General features: G+C 47.7%; 1 protein-coding gene across 1 annotated transcript in view; it reads right to left on the bottom strand.

Moving 5' to 3' along the window:
* The window catches only part of SDK2 (sidekick cell adhesion molecule 2), a 408,808-nt gene extending 391,267 nt beyond the window's left edge, over positions 1-17,541 (bottom strand). The window contains exon 1 of the mRNA XM_056856751.1: positions 17,511-17,541. The gene's annotated coding sequence lies outside the window, so the exon portion shown is untranslated. The remainder of the gene's footprint in view (positions 1-17,510) is intronic.
* Between the last annotated feature and the right edge of the window lie 2,151 nt (positions 17,542-19,692).

Raw genomic sequence — 19,692 nt, 5'->3', positions numbered from 1 at the left:
TTGGAGCAAAGATGGGGGCTGAATCCTGAACAGTAAACCCCTTTCAATTAATTTCTTTCCAACGTTTAAATCCGACCCAGACCCCTCAAATCAATTCCCCATCAATTACTTTCCCTGTCCTGAAAAGATATCCCCATTGTTCCTTACCTCCGATCTAGCCTCTCTTTTAGTGTTGCCTACTCCTGTATCCCACTACTTCCAACCGGACTCTGCAAAGAAGGGTTGACTTGAAGGACAGGGGCTGTCCAATCAGCAATCATCAGCCGGTGTGATAGGCAGCCAGCTGGCCTCCACGTCCACCACCTCTCCTCCATCCTGCCCAACCGCAAATGTCCACATGGCGCTCAGTGTCTGTCTCAGTGCACAGAGGGCAAGCCCTTCAGCCCCTCTTTGTGTCCCAAAGGTTTTGAGGAAAAAATAATACAGTAAAAACGGACAGCCGTTGATTTTTAGTGCTTCATTCCCCCCCTCCCCCAATTGCTTTTAAAATACACACATGGGTGGGGGAAGAGGTTGAAGTGACACTTTTTGAGATACCCTGAGTACAGCCTGCTCCTGTACCTATTTACTCCACCCTCATTCCCAAGGAATTTCACGGAAATAACTGTTTCCAGTGAGCACGTGTAGGGTCACAAACCAATAACAAGTCCCTTTGTGACAAGAGGAGGCTTGTATTGTAGAAGACTGTACCTCTTTTCTAATGGCCATTTTAACTGCCGTTTCTTTGGCCTCACTCTCTCTACTTCGGCTCTCTGCTTTACTCTCCTCGATTTCCTTTTTTATTATGTATGAGACACAGAGAGGGAATATTTCCATCCAGTAGCCAAAAAAAAAAAAATTGTTCTGACAAGGTGGGTCAAAACCTATCAGCAGATCACTGGAGCCTGCAATAAGTGGTGCTATGCAGAGGTGAGAAGCAAGTGACCTCTGTGCTAGCCAGAATGACTTCTGAAAATGGACACGATTCTTCTGCTGGATCCTAGTAATTATGGAAAAGCAAAAAAAAAAAAAAAAAACACCCTATTTTCAACTTGCATTTCAGTTCTTCAAAGAGTTTCCAGCGTCAGCTCTCTTCATCTGTCCGTCAAAAGCACATCAAAGCTAAAAGGAAGCTCACTATCCAAAAACACAGCAGCTAGGAGCAGCCTCCCTCCCAGCAGTGAAAATGAAATTTAACAGATACGCCAAGAAGGTCTCTGTGCTGTTCTACCCAGGTGGTCAGACTAGGTGCTCTCTGTGGTTTCCTCTGCACTTTTAATCTGTCTTTTGGAAGATGAATATAATCACACACACCAGGATTTAGTTAACAAAAGCAGCTTGCTTGTCCCATGCAATCTCTCAGCTTCTGCCTATAGCAGTTACAAGCCAAGGAAAAGTCTAATGCTTTCTATTGCTGTCGGGAGAACACAAACCAATACATGGAAAGGGATCAGAGTGCATGGTCCCAGAGCGGCTTCTCAAGGTTACACAGACAATAGTTCTACATTACCACACACATGAGCAGCCCCTGAGGCCAGCCGCCTTACCAGGGCTCAGCTCCCCAGCCGAGTCATTAACAGCCTGCATTACGGCAAATAATATTTCCTTCCTTTACGATTATCGCATCATCAAAAATTTCAGGGCCGCACCAGGCCGCTAATGGCTTCCTAAGAAGCATCAAATTTTAATCTCTCCCCCTCCCTCTCCACACTCCAACCTACTCACCCACACGCCACTTTCCTTCCTCAGCTGCTCCACATAAGGCTAGTAACTAATGTGCTGCCCTACCTTAAATAAAAGACAGAGCAATTCTGAGCTGTAGCTTTGGGAAGATGGGAGGGGGAGCAGAAACAGTTCTTTTCAAATTGGAGCCATGTACTCCTGGACATAACTGGCACAAAATAGGGTAGGGTGTCCAAGTCCTTCCCTGTTTGCCCCCACACCCACCCCTAGTAACTGCTGGACAGAGGCACAGTGCTTGTGAAGCTGAGAGCAAGGATCCTCCATGAATCTGACTAACCACAATATGATGACATGGCTGCCAGTTTTTTGGCTGCAAATAAGAATGCAGTGTTGCATGACACCATTTGCACCCATCCCCTTGCTGGAGCCTCAAGGCCTGACAACCCTATCTCGACTCAAGGTTTTGCTGAACTGGTCACTCTACCATAATACATTTCTTCATACTCTCTAGCTGTAGCTGATCATAGTCTACATTCATTCAGGTTAGTTAGTACAGAAGATCTGCCAATAATTCAAGAAGGTGCTACAAGGTTGCCAGCCTCGTGACAGGGCCTGGGTTATATCACCAAATTAAAACTGATCTCCACACTATAGAAATCAGTTTTCCTGGAGGAAATGGCAGGTTTGAAGGGAAGACTTTATGACATCACATCCCCACAAGCTCCCTCCTCAAATTCCACTCTCCCCTGGCACAGCCCCTAAATTTCCAAGAATTTGCCAAGCCAAAGTTGGCAAAATACACACACACGCGTCATTTGGGATAACAGGGTTGGTGGAGGAATTGTGTTTAAGAACATAAGAAACATAAGAAAGGCCATGCTGGATCAGTTCAAGGCCCATCAAGTCCAGCAGTCTGTTCACACAGTGGCCAACCAAGGTTCCTAACCTTGAAAGTTTTCCCAATAAAATCTTCTAACCACATGATCTGATGATGTTGCCTTTTTGTTCAGGAAAGTTTACACTGTCATAAATTCTTGTCAATCATTAAATCCAGAGGATTGTTTATTTTTTATCACTTTTGTTGCTCTTTTTTTGTTCTTTTTCACTTTGATGGAATGTTTGTTGAGACATGACATTATTAAGTAAAGGAACACTGATAATGCTCCCACTTATACAGAGAAAAGAGAATTGTATTCAAGAAAACTCAGGAAATAAATTGCACCCACCTAAGGCAGATTGAGCCCTGACCAGGATGGCCCAGGCTAGCCTTATCTCGTCAGATCTCAGAAGCTAAGCAGTGTTGGCCCTGATTAGTACTTGGATGGGAGACCACCAAGGAATACCAGGGTTGCTGTGCAGAGGAAGGCACTGGCAAACCACCTCTGTTAGTCTGTTGCCTTGAAAACCCTACAGGATCGCCATAAGTCGGCTGCAACTTGGTGGCACTTCACACACAAGGCAGATTGGAGGGAATTCCTAATTTGCCTGGAACCCACAGAATTCTGCCACCCCAGGCAATCAAGTGTATTGGGTTTAGCCAGCCTTGATTATATCCCAATGCTGAAAAAGCATAAGAACAGGAACTACAGCATTAAGAAAAGTGTAGGTGTCTCCTGGGCTACAGGAGTTGCCAGCAAACAATGTTGAATAAGCATGAAAAAGAGGTTAAGAGCAGGAAACTTCTCTATCAGGAGACCCTAACCTTGATGAACCTGTAGGCGCTTCTGGAATTTTTAAAACAGTCAGTAGGCATCACCGCAATGCCTCTTGCAGGAGACCTGCTGGCTCAGGCCCCCCATTCCTTGCCAGTGCTTGACAGGCTGGCTGGGGAAATGCGGGGGGGGGGGGTGTAGAATTCGGCATCAAGCCAACACACAATATCACTTCTTGTGCAAACCAGAAGTGATGTCATCACATTGGCACAACGCTCTATGATTCACCCTGACCACTCTATGGTTAAAAGATGGGAGTTTTGAGTGAATCCTAGAGCATTGCCCCAGCATGAGAATGCCTCACCTGTGGTTTAATGCCAGAAGTGACATCAAGCATCAGAGCAATGCCAAAGAACTTGTATCCTCCCCAAGTCGCCAGCCTGGGTGCCAGGTATGACTGGCGACCCTACACGGGGGCATGGCAAACCACAGAATTGCTGCCATGTGGCACTGGGTCAACTAAAAAATAATGGGAGATTCTAAGTTCAGCATCATCTTGCAATGAAGGCAGCTGTTTGTGAATGGTACTCACAAAGGTGATGCTTCCTGGGGCTTCTGAAATACTTTCTGCACCAAAGAGATTAAGGAAAGCCAGGACAAGTGTCTTGCTTTGAGGAAGAGATACTTTGGAGGAGGAGAAAGTGGTCAGCAGGAAACACATGCCTTAATGCCATTGGTATCACTATATGTTGGGTATCACTGTATGTGGTACCACATTTGGAATCACTATATGTAAAGACAAGACCAGCTGATATAATCTAAAAATAAATAGAAGGAATGTTCTATTTGTGCTCATCCCACTGAGGAGAATATTTTGAAATGCCGTTCTAGAGGAAGTGGAGTCCTACGCAATGCTCTCTTTAGTGTTTGCCCAGCCCTGGCCCACAACTGCTGGCATGACTTGCTGAGACGCTCCAACTGGGGCCCTGCTCCAAGCTTAAGGGCCACCAGCTCTGCGACATATTATCCTCCTGACAAACACTGCATTCCACTGTGGATAATTAGCAACTGGCCCTAATCAATAAGTTATTTTTTTTGCCCTAGGTAATTAATAATTACATGGTGCAGCTCTACAGTAATTAAATTTTCAGTTCTTTTTCTCATATGATTATTTTAGCATACTATTTTTAAAAGACAGATAATAAAACTTTCCATTCTTGCTGAAAGGGTGCCATTAAGGCCGTGGGTTTCTCTCCTTTGGCATTTTTTGTTGTTTCTCTTTCAATCTTCAGTCTCTCCCCCCCTCTCTCTCTTGCTCTGCTTCTTAGGCTCTTATTGATCAGCCTTTCTTTAGCTGACCGAATCGATCACACAACAAAAGACGGATGGCGGCTCAGATCTCCATAGGAAGATGCCAAGCTATTGTACCCCCCCCCCCGCTTCTAAAACACAGCCATATGCTTCTGAAAGAGCTCCCCCAATTGGGACTGCTAATACAAACTCTAACCAGGGGGCTATGGCTGTGACTCAGTGGAAGAGCCTCTGCTCAGCATGCAGAAGGTCCCAGGTTCAATCCTCACCATCTTCAGTTAAAAGGACCAGGCAGTAGGCGATGTGAAAGAATTCTGCCTGAGATCCTGAAGAGCCACTGTCAGTCATAGTAGAAAATACTGACCTTGATGGACCAATGGTCTGATTCAGTGTAAGGCGGCTTCATGTATATGAGAACAGCACCTGAATCAACCTTCAAGACAAGCTGAAACATCAGAACCAGCTACAGGGAAGGATTGGGATCATCTGCAGTGTCCTGCTGAATAATTACTCTGGCAAACTGCAATAATTGGCCTTCTGGTGAGGCTTTGATCATTATTTTAAATGCTTTAAATTGGTATTAGCCTGGTGGTGGCTCAGTGGTAGAGCACCTGCTTGACATTCAGAAGGTCCCAGGTTCAATCTCCAGTTAAAGGAACCAGGCAAGTAGATGATGTGAAAGACCTCTACCTGTGACCCTGGAGAGCCACTGTCGGTCTGAGTAGACAATACTGACTTTGATGGACCAAGGGTCTGATCAGTATAAGGCAGCTTCATGTGTGTTCAATGTCCTAAATTCGTGGTAACCTGAGGTTTTTTTCTAACCTCTATCACCTTTTTTAAAAAAGTAAGAGTCTTAGACATTTGCAGCTATGAGAACCACAAATGTCACTTGATATTGTTGATTCAAGATCTTCCCCCTTCTTAAAACCATATGAACATTAAGGAAATGTCCAGGTTCAGTACTGTACATTTCTGACTGAGGTAAAATTATATTATCTAGTGAACTTCCTTCAGAGCTCCAGCTACCCATCTTTTTATATGGTTGCTGTAACAACTGCACTCCAGGAATTCAATGACCCTAGAGCCAAACTCTTCCCGCATGAGCAAATACAGAAGACGGTACTAGCCAATTGGTGGCTTTTTTTTTGTTGGTGGTGTATTGAGGGGAAACATGTAAGATGTTGAGAAACAGTCTTTGGATACAATGCTTTATATAATCATAGATTTCACTAAATATAAATGCATACAGATCATACATTACTAAAACGGGGCCAGGGATGGTGGTTTCTCCTGCAAAGGTGGTGGTAGCAGTAGTAGTAGTAACAACTATGACAGTTAAATACCACATTCTCTGACAAACATACACACATGTCACGTGCATACTTTAAGTTTTTTTAAAAAAAGTTTACAGCTAAAAAACGCAATGAGCGAAGGGGCCCTTAAGCCACTCTCCCCTGCGAAATGGACAGGCCGGAACTAAAAGCCCAAAACACAACAATGAAGAACTGGATCAATCAAAAAGCCCTTGGAGGAGAGAGAGAGCAAGATAAAATGTTCAAAGCAAGCCTTCAGTAAAATACGAACAGGCTGATCATGCTTAGCTTTGAGAAGACAGATGAGGAATACGGTAATGGGGTCTCAACTACCTCCAGGGTCCTCACAAAGAGCAGCTGTGCCCATGGCCACAAATGGGCCAATACTTGGAAATGGCTTTAGTTGTAGGAAAGTAGATTTTTATTTAATTACTTGGGTGAGACTGTGGGAATAATAAAACAGAAAATATTCTCAAGAGAGGCCTTTAAAAACAGAATACACAACAATGAGCTTTCAAGAAAGGTTATATAGAATTTGCTCTTTTATTTAGGAAATAAACCACATGTCCTGCATTTCTTTTTGACCATCCTTCTTAAAGGGGGGGGGGGCTGCTTCAGCTCCTTCTCTGCAAACCTATTCAACAGAATTCCATGTTCCGGCCACCCCACAGGAAGGGGAAGTAAACTGATCAAACTGAAACGTGGGCAGATTAAGTCACCCCGGCCTGGCTGTACAGACACAGCCTGGGCAGGTGTGGTCCTAGCCAATGAGCAGTAGGGGCAGCTGCACAGGGCCCCAACCATCCACAACTCTGCCCCCGGGGGAGGGGAGAAGAAGACCAAGCTCTTGCTGCCACTTGCACCTGCCCCATCCAGGGCTTAGGCAGCTGTTTTCTGTTGACAGTGTTGGCTTCCGCCCACCTTAATTCTGAGAGATCTCCAGCCACCACCTGGAGACTGGCAACCCTATTAACATTGTTGTTATGTTTTTTCACAGCTACAAGAAGTACTGCCTTACAGTTAGAAAGTAAGGGTGTGCACTAAGAAAAAATTCATTATAACTTTGGATCTGGGCTTCAGGGGTGGGGCTGTGATTGCTTATTTTCAGGTAGTACATTACTGATTCAGGATTCAGATCTGTGTGGTTCTGGAGTTCAGGCCCATTATTTTCAATGGGGAAAGTATATGAGGGTCTGGGGCAGGTTTTTATAAAAACAACACACCTCATTTATACTGAACATACTCCTCCCTCTAATATAAAGACACCCCTCCCCCAAGTTTCAAGCGAATTGAACCAAAGGGGTCAATTTTACAGGCACCCTCTTGATGCAGACTCAGTTCTCTCCATTCATTCCTAAAACGGTAGTCAAGTAGCAGCCTAGCAGGAGAGCTCCAGCCAGCCATGACATTAAACAACAACAAAACCTGTCCGTATTTTCCTACTATTACGGTGACAGACTGACAATAAAAAATTCTAACCTTTCCACTGAAAACTGCATTTGCCATCCTTTGTCATTGTGGCCTGTTCATTTTCTTTCACAAAGTAAAAATGGCATTTTTTGCAGACCCCCCTCCCCCGCATTTCTTTTTGTCTGCAGTTATGGGGATGTACTAGAACGAATGAGAGAAGTGCCTATTGGGGAAAATTAAGGTCTGAAGGCCCATTGGATGTAATGTGAGCAAGGAATGCCAACTGACTTGCAAAGGCTCCATTGAAATACATTACAGTCACAAATGTGGAACAGATTACAGGAAACCTGCCTGGAATGACAGCCTCCAGGGTGTAATGACAGTCCATGGGAGTAGAATGATGTTCCCGAGGCCCAGATAAAATGCTCTGGGATCAGAATGACAGCTCCCAGAGTGGAATGACAGCCCCTGGAACTGGAATCATTGTTCCAGAGGACTGTCATTCCAGTCACAGAGCAGTTCATATGGTCCCAGGTAAGGGTATGCAGGGCTGTGGGGAGTATTTTTTAAAATACGGATATATTGGAGCAACAAAATAAAAATAAAAATCAGTATTCACAGGCTCCCAGATTTTTTTCCACGTTTCCGATATTTTTTGGTTTCATTATTCCCTATGGGGAATCTCTCCACAGGGCTGGGGGTGTTTTTAAAGGTACTGGCACCAAAATTTCAGGGGAGCTGCCAGTGTCTGTCCTTTAAATAACCCCTCAATTTCAAGTCAAGGGGTCCAATTCTATGGGCCCCTGAACAAGGTACCCCCAGCCATCCTTTATTGTTTCCTATGGAGGAAAAAACTGAAAAATGTAAACCCAAAGCATCAGTTGGAAGCTGTTTCCAAGCCTAACCCATTCAAAATGTGAGAATCTAAACATACATAAAATGCAAGAATCTGAACCTACATAAAACATAAGGATCACAATGTAAAATGAGAGAATCCACAAAAAACCACAACCTCAACACAAACCACTCCAGAAAAGTACGAACTCTTAAAAAACAACAAAAACACTTGAAACTCACATAATTTCACCTAAAGCAGCCTGGCAAGCTGATGCCATGCCCTGGGAGACACAGAAACATTGGGGGGGGGGGGAACTGTCCTGGGAGGCTGCAAATGCTGTTTCCCAGTATTCTCGGTTAATCACAAGTATTTCCAGGACTTTTTGGGACTCATTTTTCAGTATTCTGAAAAGTCCCAGATATATTTAAGAGACACGAATATGTCCAGAAAATACAAATGTGTTTTTTGGATACATTTTCAGCTTGGGAATATTGATTCACACATCCCTAGTCCCAGGGAACATCATTCCACTCTGGGGACAGTCATGCCCGTTCCTGAGCATACACTGTATTCCCAGAGACCATCATTCCACTGTGAGGGCTATCATTCCAGTCCCAGAGCATTTTATCTGGGCATGGGACCATCACTCTGGATGCTGTCATTCCAGGCCCGGGGCAGGTTTCTTGTAATCCTCTCTACATTTTCATTGCAGCTTTTGTGTGCTGTAGTGTATTTCAAGGAAGCCTATGCAAGTCAGCTGGCATTCTTGGCCCCTGTTACATTCAATGGGCCTTCAGGCACTGTCATTTGTTTTAGTACATCTTACCATTAGACCACCAAGGGGGACTTTTCATGGGGGCTAGAGTGGCTATTTTTTAGCCAAATGACACCAAAATTGCAGAGGAGTGAGTGCTGCCTGTATGCTAAAGAACCAAGGTTCAAGTGAACTGGACCAAGGGGAAGAATTCCATGAATCTCTGAACAAGATGTCTAGCTCTCTATTTACCCATCAATAGAACAAAAGGGCTCCACCCACCACAAAGTAGAAAGGGAAAGAGAACTGTGGCTTGTCTCTAAAAGTGATTGGTAGGAAGTGCTCTGTACACTTCCCTTGCAAGGATCCAATAGGAAGGGAGAAATGCCATTGCTCAAGAAATCAGCAGAATCAAAGAAAAATATGAGCAGATGCTGTAGCTGGCTAGCAGCACTTGAACCCACAAACAACAGATTTCTTTGGGGAAGGCAGTTTCATTTCACCAAGACTCCTAGATTCATACTACTGTTCCAGAAAATCATGGTAATGACCCAGAAGAGTGATTTCCACCTATATCATTGTCTCAATAATCATTTAATTATGCACACTACTATTAGAATGTATAATTCATTAAGTTGTAAACAAAAAAAAGTTGACGGGAGCATCTTATGCCAATTCTACTTCTATTGGTCAAAACCCACATATTTCTAGGAAACAAGTGTTACACTCTTCTAAACAAAGAGAGCTTCCAAAATACACCCCCCCCAAAAAAAGTTCATAATGCAGGCCTAATAGCTTTTATCACCCCAGAGCTAGTACAATGCTAGGAAGTCCAGAAGACAAAAATTCAAAGACAAGGCGAAGAAGAACTCACTGAGCACAAGTGAATCAATCACAGAGACCGTCACAGTTTCTGACACAGAGGCCCTTCTGGATAATATACTGCAAGTTTATCTGTTATGTTCTGGACTTAATTACTGAGAAATTATAGCCTAGGTGCAAAGAAGAGGCAGTGTTAAGAGCCAGGGGCACTGAAAAGGCTCTGGCTTCATCAGCTTCTGGAAACAATGGCTATAAATTTAGGAGAAAGTACACCATGGTATGTGCCTTGGATATTACAAACCCTAGAGAAAGAGTCAGACGCTCCTCTGTCATCACAAAAGTGGCTTTAACAGACAGTACTGCTTTCACAGAAATCCAGGAGCTAAAGGGCTTCTGGAGAGATTAAGATTTATTCAGAAATAAAAATTTGGACCATTATCCATGCTGGGAGAGCAATATCCCATCCTGCAGTGGCCCCTGGTTACCCACTGGTCTAAGGTCAACTGGATGTGAATCTGAATTAACCACAACTGCAACCCCATATTTGCCAATGAGCTCCTTTGTGACCTTGGACTCACCCCTTCCCCTTCTTGTGGCATTTGTTTCTCCTCCTATGTTTTCCCTAGTAAGAAAGGCATGCCTTTCTTTCATGCCACATCTGTGTAGCATCACCCGGCAAAAAACAGTCCTGTTCTCAATCAGAAACACAAGATACAGTACATTAGACATCCTTATGAGGTTGGAGCAGTCTCTCTCTATAACCTGGAAGGGGCAGTATATACAACTCCTGGGCATTCTATTAAAGATTCAGCATGTGCACCAAAGCATTGCAACATGTGCCCAAAAAGCATGTCCATATACTATAAGTAACACAAGCCGTCCTTGGCCCTTCCACCAATCATCCTTAAATCCCTCTTTGAATACATCCTTACAGACAACAATCTTTACTGATGCACACATGCACAGCCCCATAGACCACCACCTCTTCTACACCATTTGGTACTCTAAAAGAGAAACCCTAGTCTCTACTAAAAAAATCCTACTCAAGTCTATTCAATGGTCTTGATTCTAGGAAAGTGCTTATAGGATGGCTCTGTAAGCAACCAGATGCAGCTTTTTGCACACTCATCCAAAATTAGACAAGTTACATTTATTTTAACATGAAGCATAAAATCTAGGAAAGAGTGCTGCACACCTCTCCCTTAGAAGGCAGCTAAGAACTGTAATTCCAGTTACCTGACTGGTGGATTCAATGTGCAGGGAACCAAAGAGCTAGTTTGAAGGTAGCTCTGCACAATCCCCATCACAGTGATACAGGAAAAGAAGGAACTCAGATGAAGTCCTATGCACACTTGTGTGTGTGTGTGTGTGTGTGTGTGTGTGTGAAGTGCCGTCAAGTCGCTTCCAACTCATGGCGACCCTATGAATGGAAGTCCTCCAAAATGTCCTATCCTTGACAGCTTTGCTTAGATCTTGCAAACTGAGGGCTGTGGCTTCCTTTATTGAGTCGGTCCATCTCTTGTTGGGTCTTCCTCTTTTCCTGCTGCCCTCAACTTTTCCTAGCATAACTGTCTTTTTCAGTGACTCTTGGCATCTCATGACGTGACCAAAATACGACAGCCTCAGTTTAGTCATTTTAGCTTCTAGGGTCAGTTCAGGCTTGATTTGATCTATAACCCACTGATTTGTTTTTTTGGCAGTCCACGGAATCCGTAACCCTCTCCTCATTTCACCACATTTCAAAGGAATCTATTTTCTTCCTATCAGCTTTCTTCACTGTCCAGCTTTCACACCCATACATAGTAATAGGGAATATGATGGCATGAATTAATCTAGTCTTGGTGGCCAGAGTCACATCCTTACACTTCAAAATCTTTTCTAGCTCCTTCATGGCTGCCCTTCCCAGTCTCAATCTCCTTCTAATTTCTTGGCTGCAGTCTCCCTTTTGGTTGATGGTGGAGCCAAGGAATAGAAAGTCTTCAACAATTTCAATTTCCTCATTGTCAACCTTAAAGTTGTGTAATTCTCCTGTAGTCATTACTTTTGTCTTCTTGATGTTCAGCTGTAGTCCTACTTTGGCACTTTCTCTTTTAATTTTCAGCAGTAGTCGGTTCAAATCTTCACTATTTTCTGCCAATAATGTAGTGTCATCGGCATATCTCAAAATATTAATGTCCCCCCCTCCAATTTTCACTCCACCTTCATCTAAATCTAATCCAGCTTTCCTAATTATATGTTCTGCATATAGATTGAAGAGATAGGGAGATAAAATACATCCTAGTCTGACTCCTTTGCCAGTTGAACAGAACAGAAACATTTATTGCGGCATTACGCCAATAAAAGTTTAGAGCATAACAACGTTACCGCGGCTACATTGATATTGTTTAAAAGTTGTGTCATGTTAATTTAAAAGGATATATATAGTTAAAATGTTTTACAGATTAGACAAGAAATAAACATTTTGCCACCAATTCAGAAAAATTTTTAACTTTGTTTTTCATTGTTTCTTTGAACTTTATTTAACTAAACTTTGACAAAGTTTATAAATTGCTGCACAGAATTTGGCGACCTCACTAATTTGTTGGGGAATTTCATCCGAGAGGAATTTGCTAATCTGAAGTTTTTCAGAATAGCCCGAGATTTTATCAAACAAGGACCGGGTCAACTTAGAGCGGGCAGCCTTGTAGAATGAGCATCTGAGAAACATGTGTTCCAGTGTTTCTATTTCCCCAGAATTGCATGGACAGAGTCTCTCTGCTCTTGGGATCTTGTTATACCTGCCCTGTAAAACTGCGGACAGTAGAGCTGAACACCTAGCTAAAGTGAAAGCCCTTCTGTGGGTGTGGATTTCGAGGATGGAAAGGTAGGCAGCTGGGAACCTTTGCCAGTTGGAAACCATTCCGTTTCTCCATATTCTGTTCTAACTGTGGCCTCTTGTCCAGAGTACAGGTTGCGCATCAAAACGATCAGATGTAGAGGCACACCCATTTCCTTTAAAACCAGCCATAGCTTTTCATGATCCACACAGTCAAAAGCTTTGCTGTAATCTATGAAACACAAGCTGATTTTCTTCTGGCGACCCCTTACCTGAAAGTAAAGCCCAACAGGATTTATTCCTGAATATATAGGCTTCAGATTAGGCTGCACATCAATACAGTGTTTGACCACAAGCATATATTTATACATGTAAACCTATAATAGCTCCTGATTACACAAAATACTCTTTCCCCCAATCCACAGAGTGCAAAACAGATAGCAACCTTCTGAAGCCTTGTAAAATGCTGTGAGTTTAATTCTGGAGGCCTGTAATTCAGTTCCCCAGCAGGGTTGACTCAAGCACATGGAGGACAGCATACACCAGTTGCTTTGAGACAATCATTTTGACTGAACAAGCTACTCCAAATAGAACGCTGGACTCAGATGCAGCACACATATGTGTTAAAAATGTTAAACCCATTTTTTTCCCAATTTCTAAAATGGGAAGAAAAAGATCACTTGCCTCTTTAAATTGTTGTAGGAACAAAGATAACAGGTGTATAACACATTGTGCTCAGGTACAAAAAAAATTATATAACAGTAATTCAGAAGAAACGAGATATAGGGACTTTCAGCCAGATTTGCCATGTAGCCAGATTTGCCAAATGACTGCCAAGCCTGCTTCTGTGACTTTAAGAGCAGCTTAACCTATAGAGAATGTGGAGATAAGTTCTGTCACCTGCTACTGTCTGTAGGACCAGCTGCTATTAATGCACAGAAGCAGTCTACAACAGTGCATTCCTGGACAGTTGTCAACCCTACTGCTTTGTGATAAGGCATCACATAAGGTACCTGACTGACAAGCTCCATTTCTTCATGGCAGCTGTTAGACAGGCAGACTTTAATCCATTGCTTTGGCGCCAGATGTCCTACAGCCTCCATGGAGACATTGGAGGTGGCTACACTTTTTGATAAGTTTTACATATTTCCCCAGATCATTTGGAAAGGGGGAGTAAAATAAATGCATAACACATAACTGATAGATGGTGGGGGACATGCGCAAGATAATTCACCCTCTTCCCCCCCACACACACCCCCAACATGATATCAACAGACTGCAAGACAGAAATGGCTTTAATAATATGTGGGTACAACTATTGATAGGTTTGTATCCGGTCAGCTGTTTCATGAAGGATGCAAACACCACAAGGTAGAAGTCATGTCTTAAAAGCCAGAAGGCTTTTTGCATCCTGAAATTCTACTATAAAAAGAAACTGTCCCCCTCCCCTTTTCATCACAACACATCCTCCTCCTGCTCTTTCAAGGAGTGTAGAGTTTCCAACAGCCTACATTGGCCTGTGCAACCAAATCAATGCTCTCTGCCTAAAGAGGGAGTCTATTTATGTATCTCATTCAGATAATAGAGGCAGCTGAAAATAGTCTGCACAGCACATAAGCATCCCGGAGGCAATTAGCTTATCGCAGGGTCCTGTGCTGGCTTGTGGCACTCGTTGACCGTGGGCTGTCATGGAAGGGCACTCTCCAATAACCCTTTTCAACAGCAAACTTTTCATTTGACTCACATTAGTGGGTTTTACAAAGCTGGGCTCCCAGTACTATGTGGCGGGGAAAGCAGACAAAAAAGGCTTTCCAGTAAAGCCACGGGAGAGAACTTTGGGGTTTTTAGCAACTGGTTGCTACACCAATCTAACCTCAGAAGCTGTTAAATGGGCTCTAGTTTGGAGCTGTACTCTGCATCTAGAGATGGTTATAACAATTTAAGCATAGTAATTAAAGACATCCAGTGCAGGCTTGCCCTTTCTTCTACCCTGAGATGATTGTTGTAGTAACTGACTTGCAAATCTCACCACCTCATTATGTGCATTTAGAGTTCTGCCATTCCTCCCCATATCCACAGTGTCCTTGTCCCACCCCCCAAACTGAGGCATATGCAAGCAATTTGCCCCTTTGCATTGCAACAGCTTCTACAACTACCTTTCCTACTACTGCTCTAGACCATGACCAAGGCTTTGCTATCACACAACTGGCAGCCTCCTGAGAGAAAATAAATCAGGCTGGGCTTCGGGATTGTCTTTGTCTCCCTTCCCCGGTTTCAGACTCCCTCGAGGAGCTATAATCGCCCTCGGTGGGTTCAGCTGCCCAGCGCTTTTGCCTTGTGACTGTAAATCTCTTCTGGCTGTTTTGTTATCTTGACAGGTCAAGAGATAGAAAATGAGGAGAGAGGAAGGTGCTTGGGCGAGATATATACACACACTGTAATATCCGCTCCAGTCATTTTAAGCGGCTGTTTGGATAACTAACCAAAGATTGGAGCAGCACATAGGCAGGGGTGAGAGGGGAAGCTTCTGAAACTTTAAAAACTCTGAGACTCTGGGAGCAGAGGAGACCGAGATAAAAAAAGAGAACAGCAACAACAGCCAGAGAGCAGTAGCAGAACAACTTAATTCTTCAGTATCAAGCTAGAAAATAACAACAGCAAAAAAAACCTTTATCCGCTCAGAAACTCTCTCATTCAGGGGTATCTCTTGTCTCCCCCCTCCCCGGTCACCTGTGTCCTTTAGAAGATCTTGACACATTGATGTGGGGGGAGGTAGTTGTGAATTTCCTGCATTGTGCAGGGGGTTGGACTAGATGACCCTGGTGGTCCCTTCCAACTCTGAAGGTTGAACAGAAGGACAATAAAAACGTTGCCCGTGATGAAAACAGAAGCCCTCCATTCCAGAGTGTGCAGACCTTGAAACGTAACCCTTTCGTGGAGGGGGGGGGATGAGAATGGTATGTCACAGTCTTTGTCTTTACATCAGCTCCTCCCCCTCCCATCCCACTGGAATGCCTAACCCCGACTATTCGGGCTAATGGGATCAGACACACCCAAAAGAGGCTGGATCTGGTTTCTGGGGGTGGGTGGGGGTGGGTGGGGATTAACTGCACCCTTAAAAAAAACAACAACCCAAAGCTGGCAACTGCCCTGCCGACCCAGCGTCGTTTCTCCGGGCTGCTTTGTAAAACCCTGCCCACCTGTAGCCAGCTTTCCAAACCCCTTCCAGCGCCAGACCCCAGGCTCGGGAAGACAAGCGGCCATTCTTTGCAGCCCGGCGACTTGGAAACCGCCGGCTGGCTTGTGCGCGGAGAAGCCCCGCGTCCCTTCCTCCCCGGCGCGACAGGATCGCCTCCCCAGCTCGAGGCGAAGGTTGACCCTGAAACCAAGCCGGCCTTTTCGTTTTCTTGGCGGGGGAGGGGGGGAAGGGGTCTCTCTCCCCCCCCCGCACCCTCTCTCTTTACAAACCGACCCACGTGTTGCATCCTTCTGCCCGGGAAGTTCTCGGGATCCCGGGCAGCCGGCTCTCCGCCGGGGCATGCCGACAGCCGCGCACAAAGGCGCAACCCTGCCCGCGGGGGAGAAGGGGGTCCACGCAGCCTGGAGAACAGGCGCCCCGGTGCCAGGAGCCCGCGGAGCACAATTCGGGACAGATTTCTTGGGGCTGAAATGCCCTGCCCTGGACGGCCCAGGCGAGCCTGATCTCGTCAGATCTCAGAAGCTAAGCAGAGTCAGCCCTGGTTACCATTTGGATGGGAGACCACCAAGGAAGACCAGGGTTGCTGTGCAGAGGAAGGCCCTGGCGAACCACCTCTGTTCGTCTCTTGCCATGAAAACCCCCAAAAGGGGTCGCCATAAGTCGGCTGCGACTTGAAGGCACTTGACACACACACAAATCCCGTCGAGCTCAGTAGACTCCCCTTCCGAGCGAGCGTGCCAAGAGCCCAGACACGATCCAGCTGTGAATACTCGCCCCCCCTTACGATCGGATCCCTGTTGTATCCCCCCCCCCAGAACGTTTCTCTTTTACAAGGCCTCCTTTCTTTTCATCCCCCCCCCCTCCGCACTGATCTCGAGGTTCCTTCGCAACGCGCGTCCCAGTCCCGCCAGATGCAAACTTCTCCCCATCCCTGTCGGCTCAGCCAAAACCAACGCTGCCCCCGACCGTCCGTGGAAACACGAGTCAGCCCGAATAAAGAAATCGCCGGGCGACGAAAGCTGAAGCCTCCCTCCCTCCCATCCATCCAGCCTGACCGGGGAGCGCAGGAACGATCAACTCCCATCCGCTTCTCAAAGTCGCCCGCATTTCCCAACCCCGAGTCACGGCCGCGCGGCAACGAACAGCAGCGCGTTGCTCCCAAGCCGTTACTCAAGGCTTCAGTAGTAGAAAAGGGCAAGAGTCCAGTAGCACCTGAAAGACGGACAAGAATATTTTCTGGCAGGGTATGAGCTTTCATGAGCCACAGCTCACTTTTTCAGACAAGAGTCCAGTCGCACCTTAAAGACGAACAAGAATGTTTTCTGGTAGGCCTGCGGCTCACGAAAGCTCCTACCCTACCAGAAAATATGCTTGTTAGTCTTTAAGGTGCGACTGGACTCTTGCTCTTTTCTATTACTGCAGACAGACTAACACGGCGACCCACTGGGAATTAATTCAGCGGGGGTGAGTTGATCCATGAATGAATGGGAAAGGTTTCCAAAAATATTCTTGTTAGTCTTTAAGGTGCTGCTGGACTCTTGCCCTTTTCTACTACTGCAGACAGCCTAACTCGGCGACCCACTGGGAATCATCTTCAAGGCTTCCGGAGCTTGCTTTGCAACGGCTTGACACGATCGCCCCCGGACCCCCTAAAAAAAGAAAAAGAACCAGCACCCCCCCGCCAGCCCGGAGCTGCGAGGCGGGGGCTGAGCCCCTTCCTCCTTGCCTTACCTTGGGCTCCGACGGGAGGGGAAGCCAGAAGAGCGACGGTCGCGCAACAGCACGCGAGCTCCCAAAAGCGGCCCATCCCCGCCAGGGTTCCCCGAGAAGGGAGCGAGAGGAGCCGGGCAGGAGAATTTCCCCGGGAGTTTGTATAATCCCTCGCTTTTGTCCCCCTTCGCCTGCCGCCGGATCCCAGAGGCGGCCGGCCGATTTGGGGAAGGGGCGAAGCGTCTCTTCGTGGCGCCGGCAGGCTCCTTGGCCGGATCTTCCACGCGTTTCGCTCGGCCCCCCAGGAGCTCATAAAAGGGGCGGGCGGGGTTAATTCGGCCCTCTTAAACCCCCCCCTCCCCGACGACGAACTCTTCCAAAGTCTAAGGAGGGATGGAAAACTGCGAAGTCTGCCACCACGCAGCCTGCCACCACGTCCTCCAGGAGTTTTCTTCGGGGCGGGGGGCGCGGAGCCAACGTCGCAGACCCGTTTCTCCCCCCCCCCCCGCCTCGCAGCGTCCGATCTGTCCCGGGCGGTTTCCCGGGGCCGACGTGCAACAGCGGAGCGCGGGAAGGCGAAGGCGGCCGAGTCACAGCATCCTTCGAGGCCGCCGCGGACGGAGCCCGAGGGCCGCGAAGGGGCCGGAGGCCGAGGAGAGGCGCGCGGACCCCCGGGCGCGGGGCAGTCTCCTCCGGGCAGGCGCCGCGGCAAAGTTTGGGGGCGGGCGGGGGGCGGGGGCGCCCGTCCCCCCCGCTGCGGCCCTTCGCAAGCGCCGAGGCCCCGGGGCGCCCCCCTCTCCCCAGAGCCGCCAGGCGACGGGGCCTCGAGGGCGTCCGCGGCGCGCCTCTCCTCGGCGCGGCCGGCCTCCGCGGCGGACGGAGCCGAAGACCCGCCAGCCGGCGGCCGTCTGAGCCCGGGGTCGGCGGGGAAGCCGGCAGCGCCACCCGGTGGCCGGCGCGGGGAGGGTCGCCGCGAGCCTGGGGAGGGAGGGAGGGTCGGCGTCTGGCGGGCTTCGCCGTCTGGCTCAACAGGACGGCGTTGGCGGCCGGGCGCGCCACGCGGCTCGGCCTCCCGCCCGGGCCGCTGGCGGCCCAGCCTCGGCGAGGAGGAGGAGGAGGAGGAGGCGCCAGGGGCCGGAGCCCCCTTCCCCCCGGAACAGGGCCGCCGCCCGCCCCTTCCTCCGCCTGCCCCGGCCGCCGCCTGCGCCCCAGCCGCGCCGCGAGGAGAAGGGACCGCTGGCGGGGGGAGGAAGACGGCCGGGCCTCGGCCCGCGGGGTGGGGGGTGGGTGGGGGGCAAGGCGGCGGCGGCGGGCCCGACCTGGCGCCGGGGCCCCCCTACAGCCGGGGCTGCCGTCCCGAGTCGCGCGGCGGGGAGATGCTTGCAGGGCTCCCTTGGGCTGTCCCCGGCGGCTCTGGCCCAGCTCCCCTCTCCCAGCTCGCCGTCCTTCGCTCGCTTTCTCTCTGAACCGGCTTCCTTTTTTCGCTCTGTCGCCTTGAAGACACCCGCCGGTGGCTTCTCCCTTTCCCCACCAGCGGTAGTTTTGTTTCAAAGGGGGTGGGTGCGCGGGAAAGGAGGATTGTTGTAGTAGAAAAGGGCAAGCGTCCAGTAGCACCTGAAAGCAGGGCTGGGGAACGTCAGGCCCGGGGGCCCTTTAAGGCCCGCGAAGGCATTTGGTGTGGCCCTTCGTGGGTCCTGGCAGAGCTCTAGCTCAGAAGGATCCAAGACTGGTGATCCGCCCCTTCCCTCAGACAGGAAGAGCTGCTGTTCAAGGCAGATGTGAGTTTGTTTTGCCGAGAAAAGGAACCTTTTCCCCCCCTTGCAGAAGGGTCGTTAGCTATGGAGCTGCTAGGGCCGCCCAAGAAACTGTGCTAACCCTTTCCCACCCAGGCCGCGGAGAAACGTATCGGCTGGCGAATTTTTAAGTTGATAATTTTGTATGGCCCGCAAATGATGTTGTAAATATCCAAATGGCCCTTGGCAGGAAAAAAGGTTCCCCACCCCTGCCTTAAAGACGAACAAAAATATTTTCTGGTAGGGTATGAGCTTTCGGGAGCCACAGCTCACTTCTTCAGATACAGCTACAATGTGAATCCATCTGTCTTTAAGTAGAGGAGACAGATGGATTCACATTCTAGCTGTATCTGAAGAAGTGAGCTGTGGCTCACGAAAGCTCATACCCTGCCAGAAAATATTCTTGTTAG

Source organism: Euleptes europaea, chromosome 1, assembly GCF_029931775.1.
Source record: "Euleptes europaea isolate rEulEur1 chromosome 1, rEulEur1.hap1, whole genome shotgun sequence".
In the NCBI taxonomy this organism is placed as follows: domain Eukaryota; kingdom Metazoa; phylum Chordata; class Lepidosauria; order Squamata; family Sphaerodactylidae; genus Euleptes; species Euleptes europaea.
This window is presented reverse-complemented; position numbering and strand designations above follow the sequence as displayed.